General features: G+C 43.7%; 1 protein-coding gene across 1 annotated transcript in view; it reads right to left on the bottom strand.

The window, feature by feature from the left end:
- LOC141779965 (guanine nucleotide-binding protein G(I)/G(S)/G(O) subunit gamma-13-like) overlaps positions 1 to 14,514 on the bottom strand; it is a 29,000-nt gene extending 14,486 nt beyond the window's left edge. Inside the window, exon 1 of the mRNA XM_074655012.1 lies at positions 14,466 to 14,514. The gene's annotated coding sequence lies outside the window, so the exon portion shown is untranslated. The remainder of the gene's footprint in view (positions 1 to 14,465) is intronic.
- Between the last annotated feature and the right edge of the window lie 2,485 nt (positions 14,515 to 16,999).

Here is a 16,999-nt window from a genome sequence, read left to right as displayed (position 1 = left end):
GGCGAGGTCCGGGCGGGGAGCGCTGTAAAGCTGCGACCGCGAGCCACCTTCGTTCCGAGCCTTTCCAAGCCGACCTACGAGGCGGTCGCGGTGCACTGCCTCGTATGCGGGATTCCCCAGCCTGCCGTGTCGCTCACACCTCTTGGCACAGAGAAGTACTCGTATCGGTACTCTGCATCGGCGAGTACTCAATTGTAAGTACTTGTACTCGATCTGAAAAAAGGTATCGGTGCATCCCTATTAATTACAATGAACTATATAATTCAACAGCACAGCAACGGCAAGAGTCATGGTCTGCTTGAATACATTTTTCCCCCCCGTAATCACATTTAATTGCCCAGTTGCGCACGCAGCCCCACTCCACGGGCGTACCACGCTGTTAGCCCCACATGCTTTGCCAAGGCGTTTTTGAAGCGGCCACAACTGTAGCGATGCATCTCTTGTGATCACGATCTTTGGCATGCTGTACATGTAAATGGCTGGCTGATTTAAACAACATAGCTGTTTTTTATTTGAACTTCTTGGTCCCATATGGCAATAATTACTACTTCATAAAAAGTGATTCAAGAGGAGAGCCGAGAAAAGGATGTGGCTCCAAAAAAGGCGAAAGCAAGACAGGCAGTGAGAGAGACGTAGAGACATTTATAATGAGTTAGTGAGGTGTGTGTATATGTGTGTCCTTTTGCGAGTTTGAGGAAAACACCAGGTGCAATATTCCATGACAAAGTGTGTGTGTCTCACCAATATTAGACAGACAGAGAGAGGCCGAGTGATGGCCGGTTCCTGGCTGAGATCAGGTTTCAGCAGCATCCTCCAGAGACGGCAGGGGGATTGAATGCTTTCCTCTTTCTTACTCTATCACTCACCATCTCCTTCATCCCTGTTTTCCCCTCTCTCCAACTTTCAATTCTATTAGTCTGCTCCATCCATCTGTTTCCCAGCCTCTAGCTACCTCCTTTCCTGTCTCATTTTCTCGCTTCTTTTCAGTTTGTCGTTTACATTTTTCCTCTACTAATTTGTCTCATTCTCGCCATTTTTTTTTTCACTCTTTCTCTGCCTCAGCCTCTATCTCTCAGACAGAGGGATGCACCAAGCTTTGGGGTAAACTGGACTTAGGATGTAAAGGTGGTGTGTGATGGCACACTGTGTACAGCTAAAAAAATCACTGCATAACTGACAGAAAAGGCTCAGAAAACAAACTGTCGGAATGTTAATTTCATATTATGCTAGTGCTGCTTTAGCCTCAGTCTTTTAGCACATATGCATGCTAGGGATCGACCGATTATCGGCATATTCAGCATTTTGCCGATTATCGGTATCGTTATTTGTTTTTCTTTGGCTCTGATGCAGCATCCTCTCTCTGTCAGCGCGTTCCTATTGGCTGTGCTCCGGTCATGTGACCAGAACTTGGCGTTCCTTCACCAGATTTCACAATGGTGGCGGCGTCACAAACTTTCATTTTACAGCTAAACCGTGCACTACAAGATGATTCTGAGAACATCTGAGGAGAGAAATAGGCATTACAGTAACATGATATTGATTCATATTTGATCAGCGCTGCCTAGTTTGACCGTTTGGTCGGAGTTAAGGAGTGACTGACAGCCGGCTCTCATAGACAGCAGATGGACAGCAGACCTCAGATCAGCTCTGACTGCTTGTTTTCCTTCGGGCTGTTAAATCTTGCAGATGCCGTTAGGAGCACCGGAGGACACCGGAGGACACAGAGGAACATGATTTCAGGTTACCTGTTACCTCACGTACTACTGTCATGATATATCAACCGTTTTATAAAAATAACTTTTTTTAATCATATTTGCTCCAATCTCGCCTACTTGAGCATTAATTGTAACATTTTTGGTCGCCTAAAAATATCTTATTCAGCGTTCGGTTGTACTTAGCTCCACCCTCTCGTGTCACTTCTGGTTGCAAAAAAAGAAGATGAAGACAGCCAAAATGCCAAAATTGATGCTTCAAAACAGCAGTCCACAAACTAATGGGTGACGTAACGTTGACTACGTCTACTTCTTATATATAGGCGTAACGTTGACTACGTCTACTTCTTATATATAGGCTATAGTCTCATACTCAACAATTCTTGCTAATGTAGTATACACCTGGATATTTCTCACAAAATACACATACATAACTAAGCGGCGTTTTTGAACAATGTTGTCCACCTTTTTCTCCTCTCACTCATCTGTATACCTGCCTGTATCCATTATATTCTCCCCATTCTCTTCTCTCTCTATCATTTACCTATTCCATTGTCCTGTCTCCCTCTCCTTCTCAAATTACTCTGCCTCTTATTTGCTCAATACCCACTCATGCACATCTGTGTTTATCTTCTGCATCTCAGCTACAGCTAATAAACACCTGAGCAAACTATAAGCCTTTCAGCCCGGATACACTAGGAACGTCACAAGCGCGTGGCGGCCGCGTGATTCACGCATCGGGTGTTCACACCAGCTGCATTTCAGCTGCATTTCAGCTGCGTATCTGCTTCTGTCAGCCCTTTCTTCCTACATAGAGTTTGCCTTTTAATGGCCATTTCATTTCATTATAAATATCATTTATATTTATTTTAGACAGAGAAAGGTTAAGAAACATGTGGTAATTTATAAATAATAGTAATAATCCACAATTAAATCTCCGTACTATATTCATTCATGGAGCTCTCCAAGTCACTGCATGTTCTAGAACACTGTCCGACACATATTTCAGAATAAAAGCCTTGTGTTAACAAATGAAGGAATTCTGTCTACAGAAAAAAACGCTTGAAGTGTTGATTTAAAAATAAGTCTTTACTTTTTGTCATCTCCGTAACATATTCTACAGATAGACATCGAAATTATAGTAATCTTGCTGGTATGATGTTAATATACAGTCAATAGATCACCTTCATTGTCTGTTGCTGCTGTGAGACGCGCGCGGCACGCGGCAAAAATACATCTATTTTTATATCTAGAGACATCTATTTTCTAGAAGAGACGCAGCTGAGACACGTGTCTTACGCGGGCAGTGTGGCTGCTCTAACCTGTTAACACGGACGCCGAAATAAAAAACAACAGGTAATGCAGCCGCCACGCGCTCCTGGCGTTCCTGGTGTGTCCGGGCCGTTACACTGTGAGGTTTAAATCAAAAATATTAGTGGAGGCAGGTTCCCCCCTATGCTGTGCTGCATTCTCACTGTCTTCCTTTCATTGCTCTCTGATATCTGTTTTCTGTCTGTCTCCTGCTGTCTTCCACAAATGCCTCCTCACTAAGTGCTCCCTGTCCAGTTTCACAAACTTCAAACAGTTAATCCATTGCTCCACACATTGTCAATCTCTCTTCCTTTGTTGCCCAGCCAGGAGTTATTTACTGATAAACCCCCTCCAAAAATATATTCCACCTAAACCAGCAGTAAAGGTGCTCATGTAGTTTATTAAAACACGATATATATCGTTGACAAATTTATTGTGATCCCTAGTTAACTACTATGAACCAGTCTCGTGAACCGTTGTCTGCTCACTGTCACATAGACGACATCGGCTTCCTCAAAGACTGAAGAGGATAAACATGTTGTAAGTGTTTTTTTTCCACTAGTAGCTATTCCACCATCTGCCATCAGCAGAAACTCTAAAAGCTCTGCTTCTTGTTCACACAGGATGTGGTGAGGATGTGTATATTGGCTGTAGCCTGCTGGACATGTGAATATTTTACAGACATACACAGTGGAAATACACTACAAGTGGTTTTAATAATAATGGGCATTGTAGCAGAGCTACTGGGTGTCTGCATGTGCAGTGCCACTTGAACCCTTAACACATCGGGGTCGTTTTTTGTTTTTTGTGATTAATTTACACGTCAATATATTCTTCCGAACTGTTGCTTTTGTCATGAGTACTTTCATAAAAAACGCAAATATTACGCCGCGAAAATGAAAAAAAAAATGTGAATGGGGTAGGTTTTCTGAGCTTTCGCACTGCGAATAAAGGCATCAACCAATAATGTTGTCCGGAACGGGTTGAGTTGCACCTATATTTATGAAATAACAACACGGAGGCTCTGTAACCCGTACCAGGACGGCAAACTTTATTACGCCGTTCAACCATAACAAAGGCAGCACAGACCAGATCCACTCCTTACCTTCTTTCCTTTCACAATAAAAGCCCTCGACATATAGCATTTGCAGGCGAGTATTTCACATTTTCGAGTGCTCCAGGGATGACGTATTTTTGTAGGCCAACCAGGAAGTTAGCATCGCCCTGGATCCCCTCGACAAAAAAACCAATGGGATTTTTCCATTGGGTTTGGGATTATTGCAGAAAATAAACTCTGTGGCAAACAAGAGTTATGATACTTATACGTTTTGTTCAGCAAGATAATCTTCACGAATGAACACCACTTTTATGATTTTTGAAGTGTAAATGCAATCACCAGAAGTAACAAGCTAACGTTAAGCTATAGACGAACTACACCACGGTCGCATGAGAGCCAGTATACACAACGAGGCTGTAAAGGCGGACGAGTCGGCGTGATGATGTTTAGTCTCATTTAGCCACTTGTTAGCAACTGCCTTTTTTAAGACACAAAGGCTTCAAAATTCATGAGTGGGATATTTACTGACATATTTTATATCATAGAACAACATTTTAAAATCTCTTCAGCTTGTGTTAACCACAGACCTCAGTTCAGGCATCTAACTAAAAACCCATTCAAAAAATTTACTTCCAGACGAGGGAACTGGAAGTGCTAAAATGTCAATTCTGGGTTTTAGGACTCATTCCTGTAGCACTCTATTCGTCACGCCTCCGGTGTGTAAAGGCCATAAGCCCCGAGACTAGAGTCACGCTAGCGGCTCTGTGAGGCTGTACTTCACAGTGTGGTGCTTTGAGCTACATGCTAACATGTTCACAATGACGATGCTAAAATGCTAATGTTTAGCAGGTATAATTTTTTTTGTTTTTAGCAAATGTTAGCATGCTAGCATTTGCTAAAAACAAAAAAAAAAATCAGCACTTAACAGCTAGTACACCTGAGGCTGTCGGGAATGTTATAAAGTTGGCAGGTTTTTGTTACCGTGCACGGCAGCTGGATCCTCACAATGTCGCGAGATCACGTGAGAATCACAGGTTGACATATCATGAAATCAGGCTTTAATTAACATTAACGTGTTTGTGTCCGGCAAGCCAGAGCACGGACAAATCAGCATCCTGTGAGGAGCTACCAGCAGCTACGGGCGTGGCTTAGGTGCGTTAGACATGGATGTATTAAGAGAACTGGATGCAGCGTTGGAGGCGGGGCCTGGGTCATTCCTGTGAGAGTTGCTCATTGGCGCATGAAGCCTAAATGGCTCGACTTCCTTCTGGAAAAGTACCCGGATCTTGGCGGAGTAGCGTCCGAGATGATTGGCTGAATAGCGTCCGCTCGGTCACATGACTCGGTCACGGGGTCATAACGTCACGCCGTCGTCACGGCTTGCACTCCAGCCTCGGTCTGGGTCTCACTCACATGAACGGAGGAAGGGAAATAACTCTGGATTCAGCTATTAGTGCGTTTTACAACTTTAAAAACTGATTTTTTTTTTTTTAAATAAGGGCTATTAGAGTGTTCGTACTGGAAAGTTGATTCACCTCAAAAGAAATTATCCGCTGAGTTACAGACGTCTCTTTCCCAATGTAAGTCTATGGGAAAAAGTATTTTTGTGCCCAATGCATCACGTGACGACAGAAGTTGCAGTAACGCCGTTTGTCCTCTACGAAAGTCGAAATCGACGACCGGCGCAGTTCCTGGGGGCTTGGTGTCAGACCATAGTGTGAGACGACACGGAGCGACTGTTTGTTCTAAACAACAATGGCGGCTCCTGAAAAGGTTATTCTGCAGTAGCGTCAGTTCTATCTGAACTGGAGAGTATTTCTAAAAATAGAAAGAAGAGCAAAGAACGGCACTGAAGGCGATGCTTTCACTCTTCTCCCAACTGGCTTCGGCACAAGTTTGATTGACGGATGGTTTGTCCAATCACTTGCCAAGTACTTTTTGAAAGTCCCTTCCCTTTTCCAAAACAGTTTCGAATGACGGCTTCTCAGATGGTTCTCTGTAACAAACCATCTGGAAGGTCAGGTTAGGTATTTGGTCATAAACCAAAGTTTTGGACACATTAAAATTTTGACCTGATGCTGGCGCTAGATGGAAAAAAAAGTAGGATGCCTGACCAAAGTCAGTAGGATGCATTTTCAGGGGACCATGCGATCCATCTAATAGTTGTTGAGGTGTCTCAGTCTGGACCAAAGTTGGTGGACTGTCTAAATGATAAACTGACTGTCGACATTGCCATCCCTAGAGTCAGGCTGTTAATATAATGGCATAGAAAGATTGAATGTTCTTCATCTGCTGCACTGGATCACGGTGTACTGTGTGATGTATTTTCCTCAACAGAGCTGCTGAGTCATTGTAGAAATAAACTTCTAGTCAATTTATACATAATGTGTGTACCATCTGAACCAGGCTTTGTCTGTGTTTGCACTGGAACTACAGTGCTCTGTGCTTTGCATGAAATCTGACTTAAGAAACACAGTGCAATGCAGTCTTCATGGCAGTGGTCTCATTTTTGCAGTATTTGCTTAAAGGGACTGTTTGTAAGAATCAGAAATTGCTTGTTAACAGCGACACCTGTGGCGGTTAAGTCAACGAAAGTCAGCGTCGGGCTCGCGCTTGTGCTCGCTCTACATAGAAACGAACGACCATCGGTCAAAACAGTGAGGCGACACACGTCAGCTAAAAGCACAATATCACTCTATATTTCAGCTGCTTGGCAGTAATGTTAGCTGACCAGACGAAGGTCTCTCCATGAATCACTGCTGATCCTAGTGTTGGCTTTTCCTGCCTCCGCCTTCCGACCGCAGCCGGAGGGAACAGGGGAGACACCGGAGTTTTGGTCGGAGACGATAACGTTTCTCTCTGCGGAGCCCCGTCACTTCACAAGACACGGAAAACCTCTGTTAGTCTGGAGGAGCTGCAGCAATTATTTCTGCACAAACGCCCACTGTACATTCACTAGATATTCCCAGAGCTAAACTAACTCTTCTGCAGTGTGTAGTGTGCGTGCATGCACGTGAGAGTGGAGAGGAATAGCGAGAACGAGCACGGTGTGTGAGAGAAGGCAGGCAGAGGAGCAGAGTACAGCAGAGACTTAGGTCCTGGAGACCAAAGCTGCGTCACCCCCCATCCTCCGGTCGCGGCCAACACTGTTTAACAGACGGGCTTCACTAGATAGAACTTTGAGGTTTTGGTGCTTCCGTGTAGTTTGTGTTGGAGTCTTGTCTGAACAGCGTAGCCACACGCAAGCGCGCATGGGACACCGACCCGCAATGGTTCATGACATCCTTATACATCCTTATGGTCAGTGTATTAACGTTACATACAGTAACCGTGCCGGCATGCTCCCAGTTTGGAAAAACAGGCAGGAGTACCGGCACGGAAGCTAAGCAATGTACTACTGTGTGGATGCTACATAACTTCGGATCCGAAAGTCACACAACAACACAAACTCTCCAATGGAAGCAGTGGTAGACCAGCAACTCCTGTGTTCTGCGAGGTAAAACTACTGTTTTTGTTAATGGAGTCTGGTGGCTTTGAAGACAGCGATAAAATAGCTTCCGTTCCCAGCCAGAAAGGGCTATCTGATGGCGAGGTAAAACTGTGAAAATATTCTAAATATAGCGTACACTCTAACTGATATATATATTTTTTTTTTAGATGGCTAAAATAAATTGTTCAGTTGCTCCCATCCACAGCCGCTTCACCTCGCCATCAGACAGCCCTTTCTAACCGGGAACTGAAGCCATTTTATCGCTGTCTTCAAAGCCACCAGACTACATTCACAAAAACAGTAGATTTACCTCGCAGAACGGGGGAGTATACATACAACCCCACTTAAAAAAAATCCGAACTAACCCTTTCAGTTGTTTCCAAACTTAGCACAGCTAACGTTGACTCAGATAGTGCTAGCGTTCACATTATTCATAACCTTATTGATTAGCTTACTGTGGTAACCTACGTCACTGCTTTTAGCTAACGGCTGAGTGGACATTTCCATTTGAAAAAAAATGGAAAAGAACGCAGATGGACCCGCCCTTAAATATGACAATAATTTAATGTAAACCTGATTTAGGCTCAACTTTCAAGTACTTCAGTATCAGTGTAATAAATGTTGGATCAGATCAACAGTGTGTGGTGTTTGGTTGAAGTTTGGGTGTGTATGCAGTAGGGATGCTTCATTTTGAAAAATGTTCTTAACTGATAACCGACCCTCGTTAACCGATTATTCACCGTTAACCGACAAGATTTGTGCCTCGCATGCAGCGGTGCACCAGCTGCAGGAGCACAACAGATATTGGTTGACGGGAGTCCCCAGTTCACCGTCCGGGAGCGTTAACTTAGCAGCTACGATGCTGCGTTCACTGTCTCCAGTTCACCGTCCGGGAGCGTTAACTTAGCAGCTACGATGCTGCGTGTAGTGTCGCGGACATGCAGCCACTTTCCCAGTAAAAGTCTCCACCGCACATTTAGTTTAGTTTAGCAGGTTGTCAGCTGTGTGTCTGCCCGGCATAACTTTAGCGAGTGTCCAACAGTGTGTGTATTTGTGCTACGTTAGCAGCTCTAGCATTGTCGGAGGCTTCGTGCTCGCCGCCGCACACGTAGTCTGAGTAACTAGCGAGTTTCCAACAGACCGTGTGTGTGTGTTGGCGGTGAGTGTGAGGTTGTTGGTGGCGTTCTAGCTGTGAACGTAGGTATAGCAGTGTGTGTATAGTTTATTTGTCGGTGAATAAATGCTAGGAAACTACAACTCCTCCGCTCCGACCAAGCGAACCAGAGACCGGAGCCGACTTCCTGTATCCTGCAACTCTGGCTCCGCCTCTTAAGGTGGGCTGTTAAGGTGGACAAGCTTTTCTCCTTAAAGAGACGAGCCGCACCGCTTTTGAATTAATTATTAACATTTCTTTTAACCGTTTTAACCGATAGCGTTAATCTGTTAAAATGCTTCATGTCGGTTAACGGTTAAACGGTTAATTATGGACATCTCTAGTATCAGTGTAATAAATGTTGGTTCAGATCAGCAGTGTGTGGTGTTTGGTTGAAGTTTGGGTGTGTATGCAGTGGTTACTGCAGCTGATGTGGAGCTGTAAGTCAAAACTGGGACACTTTGTCATTAAGGGAGGTCGGGTTGCCTTAAGATTATGCTCAGGTATTATGGCAGATGAAGAACCAGTTAATTACATTTACTTTATTAAAAACTATTTTTTGAGATCTTCTAATCAAACTTTTTCTTCTTCTCTGCTTGAAGGCAATTTAGGCCGAATCTAGCACGTTTTGTCACAGGTAATTAATAACTCGTCGGGCTTTGGAAATTTGTTGTTCATTCGGTGTGTATTTGTGTGTGTGTGTATGCTGACATGTTTTGGTGTGTTGGGGACTGTGGTTGTTTTAGGAGGGATGTATGTAGGTTACCTGGTAATTTGGGTCAAAAGCATTCAGAGATTAACCTCTAACCCCTTGTCTCCTCCGCTGTCTTCCCAGCCTCACACAGTAATATACTATATGTGTGCGTGTCAGTGGAGCAGGTGGCGCTTTGTGGCGAGCTGCTACCAATGCTTAATGTGTTGAATTGCTCTGTCTGACTTGATGATCTATGATGATGACGGAGACTGCAGCTTGAAGGAGAAACCAAAGGTAAAAAGGGATGTTTAAAAAGTGAATGAGGTAAAGACAGGAAGAAGAGGATAAAACGGAGAGGGAGAGATGCGAGGCAAAGAGACAGATGAAGGGAAACAGAGTGAGAGTGCCACTATAGCTACCGCATTGTAAATAGAGACTAAAAATAGAAAGGAACAGGCAGCGCTGCTCTGACCAGCTGAGAGTGGAGGCTAAGAAAGAAGGAAGAGGCTCCTTGCTGTTAAACTGAGGAGGAGACGCTGCTGAGGGAAATAAAAGGCAGACGCTGACAGACGGTAGTTGAGCTTTTACAACCAGCCGAGCTGTTGGGCACTTCAATGAGCCCCGAGGCGACTGGGACCGGTCCAGCTGATATCACACCAGCATGGCCCGACCCACACGGGGAAATGTCCAGTCGATTGTATCTGATCAATATAGGCCTGAACTGGACTGGATGGAATAAAGTTTTTTTGTGTGTGTCAGGGTCCGCTGTTATGTATCTGCCCCAACGTTCCTTGTCGTAAGGAGCCCAATCGGACACCCTGTTTACACTCGGTTTTAAAGGGCCCATATCGTACTCATTTTCAGGTTCATACTTGTATTTTGTGTTTCTAATAGAACATGTTTACATGCTGTAATATTCAAAAACCCTTTATTTTCCTCATGCTTTCTGCCTGAATATACCTGTATTTACCCTCTGTCTGAAACGCTCCGTTTTAGTGCATTTCAACCGAATTGCAACGGAATTGCGTTGCTAGGCAACAGTTTGGGTCCATGTTTACTTCCTGTCAGCTGATGTTATTTACATCGACTGCAACAGGAAATAAACTAGGACACATTTAGATTGTTTACGTTTAAAACCGTGTAATGGTCTAAATATTGTATATTTGTGACATCACAAATGGACAGAAATCCTAACGGCTTGTTTCAAACGCACAATTTATGAATATGGGCTGTGTGTGTTTCTCCGTATATTGAGCGTTTTTATGGTTAAACAGTATTTTTATAGCACTTAAACCTGCTTTATAATATAAAAGACATGAAAATCTCACTTTTTACCATATGGGAACTTTAAAATGTGTCTCGGACGATCAGATCACAAGTCGACGGCGCTAAATACAAGGGGAAACGACTACCAAGATGCATTGAGATCCGATCACTCAAACCACTTGGCAAGGTGGTCTGGGATGCATTTAACCACATATATTTTGTAGTGTAAACGCTAATGTGTACTGATGTGTCCCTGACAAGGACGTAACCTTTTGTTCCTCCGTTTTCTCATCTTCAGTTGGTTCTCAATTTGCGCAAACTATCTTTGTCCACGACATCTGAAAAATGTCATAAAGTCCATAGGGATATATTATGAGTCTTGGGCGATTGGGTTTGCCTGGAACACAACAAGGAATAGACCCAGGCTGTTTTTAGTTAGTATGTGTTGTTATCATCAATTTAGACGACGTAATTGTGCATCACGATATCTCTATATATATGATTTCTTTGCGATACGATTTCATTGACAAATGATAAATTATCATATTGAATTATCGCTCAGCCGTAGAAGCATGTGGAAACGCATTCTAATGCTAGGTGTGAACTGACGTACTGTCCGATTGCGATCGGATCACCTACTGTAATGCCAGGTGTGAACTGGGTCAGAGTTCTCTAATCTGGTTGTGTTTGTCCATAAGTGTGTCTGTGTGTCTGTGTGATTGTGTGTGTGTGTGTGTGTGTGTGTGTGTGGCCCCAACAGGGTGAAAAGGAGACTCAGAGCCAGGAGCAGGACCAGAGTGAGGGGTGGCACAGCCCCCCCCCTTCCTGAAGTGGCCTACCATGAACAGGACCGGGGGCCCCTGGACCAGAGCCTTGGTGTGAAGTGACTGACTGTTAACATGACTTGTTGGAAAGTCAATCAAAGGACTACAATGAGATGCAAAATGATCACAAAGAGATGCAAAACGACTACACAAATGCAATCAACCACAAAGACTAAAAGCAAAAGACATGCAGAATGACTACAGAGATGCAAAACGACTACAAAGACACACAAACGTCTACAAAGAGACATAGATTGACTACAAGGACGAGCAAAACGACTACAGAGACAGAAAATGACTACAAAGAGAGATGCAAAACAACCACAAAGACACGCAAAACCACTACAAAGAGACGCAAAATTATCACAAAGAGACGCAAAACCATTACAAAGAGACGCAAAATGATCACAAAGACACTCAAAACGGCAAAATAAACCCAAAGGACCACAAAGACTGATGTAGCGAAAAGCAAAAAAGGGGAAAGTGAAAGACCTGCAGAACGACTACAAAGAGACGACAAATGGCCACAAAGATGCATAATGACTACAAAGATGAAAACAACCACAAAGAGACACAAAAAGGCTACAAAGAGACACAAAAAGACAACAAGGACACATGAAACAACTACAAAGAGGACCACTGACCACAAAGAGACGCAAAACGACTACACAAACCCAAAGGAGCACAAAGAGACGCAAAACGACTACAAAGAGACACAAAATTACTACAAGGAGATGCAAAACAACCACAAAGATGCAAAACAATTACAAAAACTCGCAAAATAACCAGAGACATAAAAAGAAAAAAAAAACACAAAGACGACTACTACGATAAAACGAGACAGCCATTTTGCGTTTTGTGTCCCTTTCAGTCTAGATGTCCTACTCATATGACGGAGGGGTGGGGGGGCTTTTGCATGTCTATGTCCAGGAGCCCGTTACCTCATAATCTGTATATGCTATATGATATTATTTCATATTAGAATGTTTAAATTTGTTTCTTTGGCATTCATTCATTACACTGAATGAGCCAGGGCTTTAAATGTGAGTCTGAACAAGCCTGCTCAGAGCCAGGAGTACAAGACCAACATCTTCCATCCTTAAAACAGGGTCAGGTGAGGCCAGAGGAAGAGAGGGAAGAAGAGACACAGAGAGACAGATGAGGAAGTGCAGAGGAGAAATGGAAGTTTTATGTAATATTCGTGGGTTCCTTATGGCCCAGTATTGAGGCGTGTGGTGCGTTGGGAGGCTGGAGGCTGGAGGCGGACAGCAAAAAGTGAAGTACACTTAAAATAAACAAATGATCACATACTTGCATGTATAGCCTAAATGATTAGTTTTACTTCTGATAAATTACATTCAAAGAAATTCATTTTCAAGCCAATTTGATGCCCCATCTTGTATTTTATACATTAATGCAACCTGCGATTTTTATGTTGTAGCGTGCTCAGTTTTAAAGCTACTGGCATCATATGGAACTTAAAAACCTGATGAACACATCGGTACCAACCATGTCATACTAGCTTGTAGTGAAGGAGGCTAAATAACGCTCCAAACCTGCGCAAAATTTGGCAAGGAAAAACTGTCACGGCCATTTTCAAAGGGGTCCCTTGACCTCTGACCTCCAGATCAGTGAATGAAAATAGGTTCTATGGGTACCCACGAGTCTCCCCTTTACAGACATGCCCACTTTATGATAATCATATGCAGTTTGGGGCAAGTCATAGTCAAGTCAGCACACTGACACACTGACAGCTGTTGTTGCCTGTTGGGCTGCAGTTTGCCATGTTATGATTTGAGCATATTGTTTTATGCTAAATGCAGTACCTGTGAGGGTTTCTGGGCAATATCTGTCATTGTTTTGTGTTATTAATTGATTTCCAATAATGAATATATTAGGGATGTCCATAATTAACCGTTTAACCGTTAACCAACATGAAGCATTTTGACAGATTAACGCTATCGGTTAAAACGGTTAAAAGAAATGTTAATAATGAACTCAAAAGCTGAGCGGCTCAGAGGAGTGGCTTGTCACTTTAAGGAGAAAAGCTGGTCCACCTTAACAGCCCACCTTAAGAGGCGGAGCCAGAGTTGCAGTTTAGGAGGTTGGCACCGGTCTCTCCAGCTCGCTTGGTCGGAGCGGAGGAGTTGTAGTTTCGTAGCATTTATTCAGCGACAAATAAACTGTACACACACTGCTATACCTACGTTCACAGCTAGAACGCCACCAACAACCTCACACTCACCACCAACACACACACACGGTCTGTTGGAAACTCGCTAAAGTTACTCAGACTACATGTGCGGCGGCGAGCACGAAGCCTCCGACAATGCTAGAGCTGCTAACGTAGCACAAATACACACACTGTTTGTTGGCCACTCGCTAAAGTTACGCCGGGCAGACACACAGCTGACAACCTGCTAAACTAAACTAAATGTGCGGTGGAGACTTTTACTGGGAAAGTGGCTGCATGTCCGCGACACTACACGCAGCATCGTAGCTGCTAAGTTAACGCTCCCGGACGGTGAACTGGAGACTCCCGTCAACCAATATCTGTTGTGCTCCTGCAGCTGGTACGAGACACAAATCTTATCGGTTAACGGTTAATAATCGGTTAACGAGGGTCGTTATTGGTTAAGAACATTTTTCAAAATGAGCATCCCTAGCATATCTATAAACATTTGCATGAGCATATTTGCCCACTCCCATGTTGATAAGATATTGATATTAAACACTTGTCCCTTTAAGGTACATTTTGAACAGATACAAAATGTGTGATTAATTTGTGAGTAATGGCATTAACTATGGACCATGAAGCATGTGGTAATGGATGGACAGCCCTGGTGTTCTGCAGGATGCTTGTTGCTGCAGGAAGTCATCAGGATGTTCAGTGTGTTGGAACAACAGGCCCGCTGCTAACTGTGTAATATGGCTCAAAGAGGCAGTCGCATCTCTTACCTCACTGATGCTCTCTGATGCTCTCCGGTGGAGGCTGTTGCTCTTCCCGAGTCTGACCGGTGCAGTTAAACCGGGGGGTGGGGATATAAAAGACGGCTGGACCGGCACACGGAGAGAGATAGATGTGAAAGATGTGATAGATGTGATGTCCCAGCAGCTCTTCAACAAATACCAGCACACTTAATGTCCGTGCACTTTGTTGTTATCTCAGGGAGGCGGCGCGCACTCTCAGTATCCACTGGAAGAGACCCGGGTAAAATCCGCAGTCTCCGGTAAGTAAGACACACGATGACGACCGGTCTGGAGTCTCTCTGTAGCCGGTAGTTAGCCCGGTAGGTAGCCCGGTAGGTAGCCCGGTATAGTCCGATGCGGGTCTGCAGCTGGAGCTGCCGGAGTATACGAGGAGAGGGGGGGATATGAAGTTAGAACGAGCTGGTCCGGTGCGCGCTCTGCCGTTCACTGCCCGCTGCTCTGCTGGGAGCCTCCTATATGAGCGCCCGTGCGTGTGTGTGCGCGCGCTAGAGAAAGAGAGAGAGAGCGCGCGAGAGAGAGAGCGAGTTCCCTGAGGATGCGTTTAGAGAGTTGACCAGGCGAGGAGGGTGGGGGGTGGGGGGTGTTGTAAGCAGGTACTGGAACTGTCAGTGTGTGTGTGTGTGTGTGTGTGTGTGTGTGTGTGTGTGTGTGTGTGTGTGTGTGCGTGTGGACCCTATTTGCCCCCATTGCCAGACTCTGGATTTATGCCCTAATATGGCCACTTCCAGCTTTATCTGCTGAAGGCAGATTTAGAGTCTCACTGCTGAGGTGGGTTTGTTTTATTTTACATAGGAGGAATATATAGTGCATGTGAGAGAAGAAGTGTGCTTGTTTGACTTTACAGGTTGTGTCTACAGTTAAACAGCTGATTCCGTGTCTAAATTGTTGTGTTCTAGTAACCAGTCTGTCTGTCCGTCTGTATAACCTTTGAATTACATGATTTAAAGCAGCAGTAGGCAGATTGGAGCAAATATGATTAAAAAAAGTTATTTTTATAAAACGGTTGCTATATCGTGACAGTAGTACATGAAACAGGTAACCTGAAAAAAATCATGTGCATCTGTGTCCTCCTGTGCTCCTAACGGCATCTGCAAGATTTCACAGACCGGAGGAAAACAAGCAGTAAGAGCTGATCTGAGGTCTGCTGTCCATCTGCTGTCTATGAGAGCCAGCTGTCAATCACTCGTGAACTCTGACCAAACAGTCAAACTAGGCAGCGCTGATCAAATATGAATCAATATTCTGTTACGTTAAAGCTTCAGTAGGCAGTATATTTTTGGCATCATTGGGCAAAAATTCCATAATAACCTTTCAGCATATTGTAATTCAAGTGTTCTGAGAGATAACTAGACTTCTGCTCCTCCTCATGGTTCTGTTTTCAGGATTTAGAAAATCTAGCCTCGACGGGAGACTTTGACCAATCACAGGTCATTTCAGAGAGAGAGCGTTCCTATTGGCTGTGCTCCGGTCATGTGACCGGAACTTGGCGTTCCTTCACCAGATTTTACAATGGCAGCGGCGTCACAAACTTTATCATTTTACAGCTAAACCGTGCACTACAAGATGATTCTGAAAACATCTGAGGAGATAAATAGGCATTAACGTAACAGAATATTGATTCATATTTCATCAGCGCTGGAGCGCGAGTGATTGACAGCCGGTTATCATAGACAGCAGCTGGACAGCAGACCTCAGATCAGCTCTTACTGCTTGTTTTCCTTCAGTCTGTGAAATCTTGCAGATGCCGTTAGGAACACAGGAGGACACAGAGGAACATGATTTTTTTCAGGTTACCTGTTTCATGTACTACTGTCACGATATAGCGACCGTTTTATAAAAATATATTTTTTTAATCATATTTGCTCCAATCTGCCTACTTGAGCATTAATGCCTATTAATGCCAAGAGGCATATGTTACATCTCACCCCCACTAAATGCAAGCATTACATAAAAATAATACATATCTGTATATTATTTTTTTTCTTGCATTATGGGAAAATTCCTATTAAACAAATACAAAAATAACTTTGTTTCATACATAAAACCTCAAGGAGACTCAGAATTAGTAAAAAGGTGTGAGTGACTCACTCATACAGATGTATTACTTGTCAAGATACTCTTAAAGAAATAGAAGAGTAAGAGAAACTGGCCAGGTAACTCTACTCCACATTGATATAATGTGCCCGTATATACATTTATATATCCTCAAATGCACCTTTAATAATGTAAAAACACACCTAGTAAAACATACAGTATATTCAAACATTGAATTTGATTCAAAACCCTTTTTTCAGGGATTACACATTTCTACTTTGACCTCATATTTTCATTGAAATAAGTACTCAATACTCATGTTGAGGCCACTCCACTTGGTTCGACTTGGGCCTCAGAGCGTACAGGGTTTGGGCATGTTTGAGGGTCAACAGGTTCTGTTGTTATGGGTTTAAGAGCAGGAGAATAATTTTCTCTCTCAGCTTGGCTGCGCTCAAAAGAGTTTGAGT

The sequence above is a fragment of the Sebastes fasciatus genome, chromosome 13 (assembly GCF_043250625.1).
Source record: "Sebastes fasciatus isolate fSebFas1 chromosome 13, fSebFas1.pri, whole genome shotgun sequence".
NCBI lineage: Eukaryota > Metazoa > Chordata > Actinopteri > Perciformes > Sebastidae > Sebastes > Sebastes fasciatus.
The sequence above is the reverse complement of the archived record's forward strand: the minus strand, read 5'-3'. Positions and strand labels throughout refer to the sequence as shown.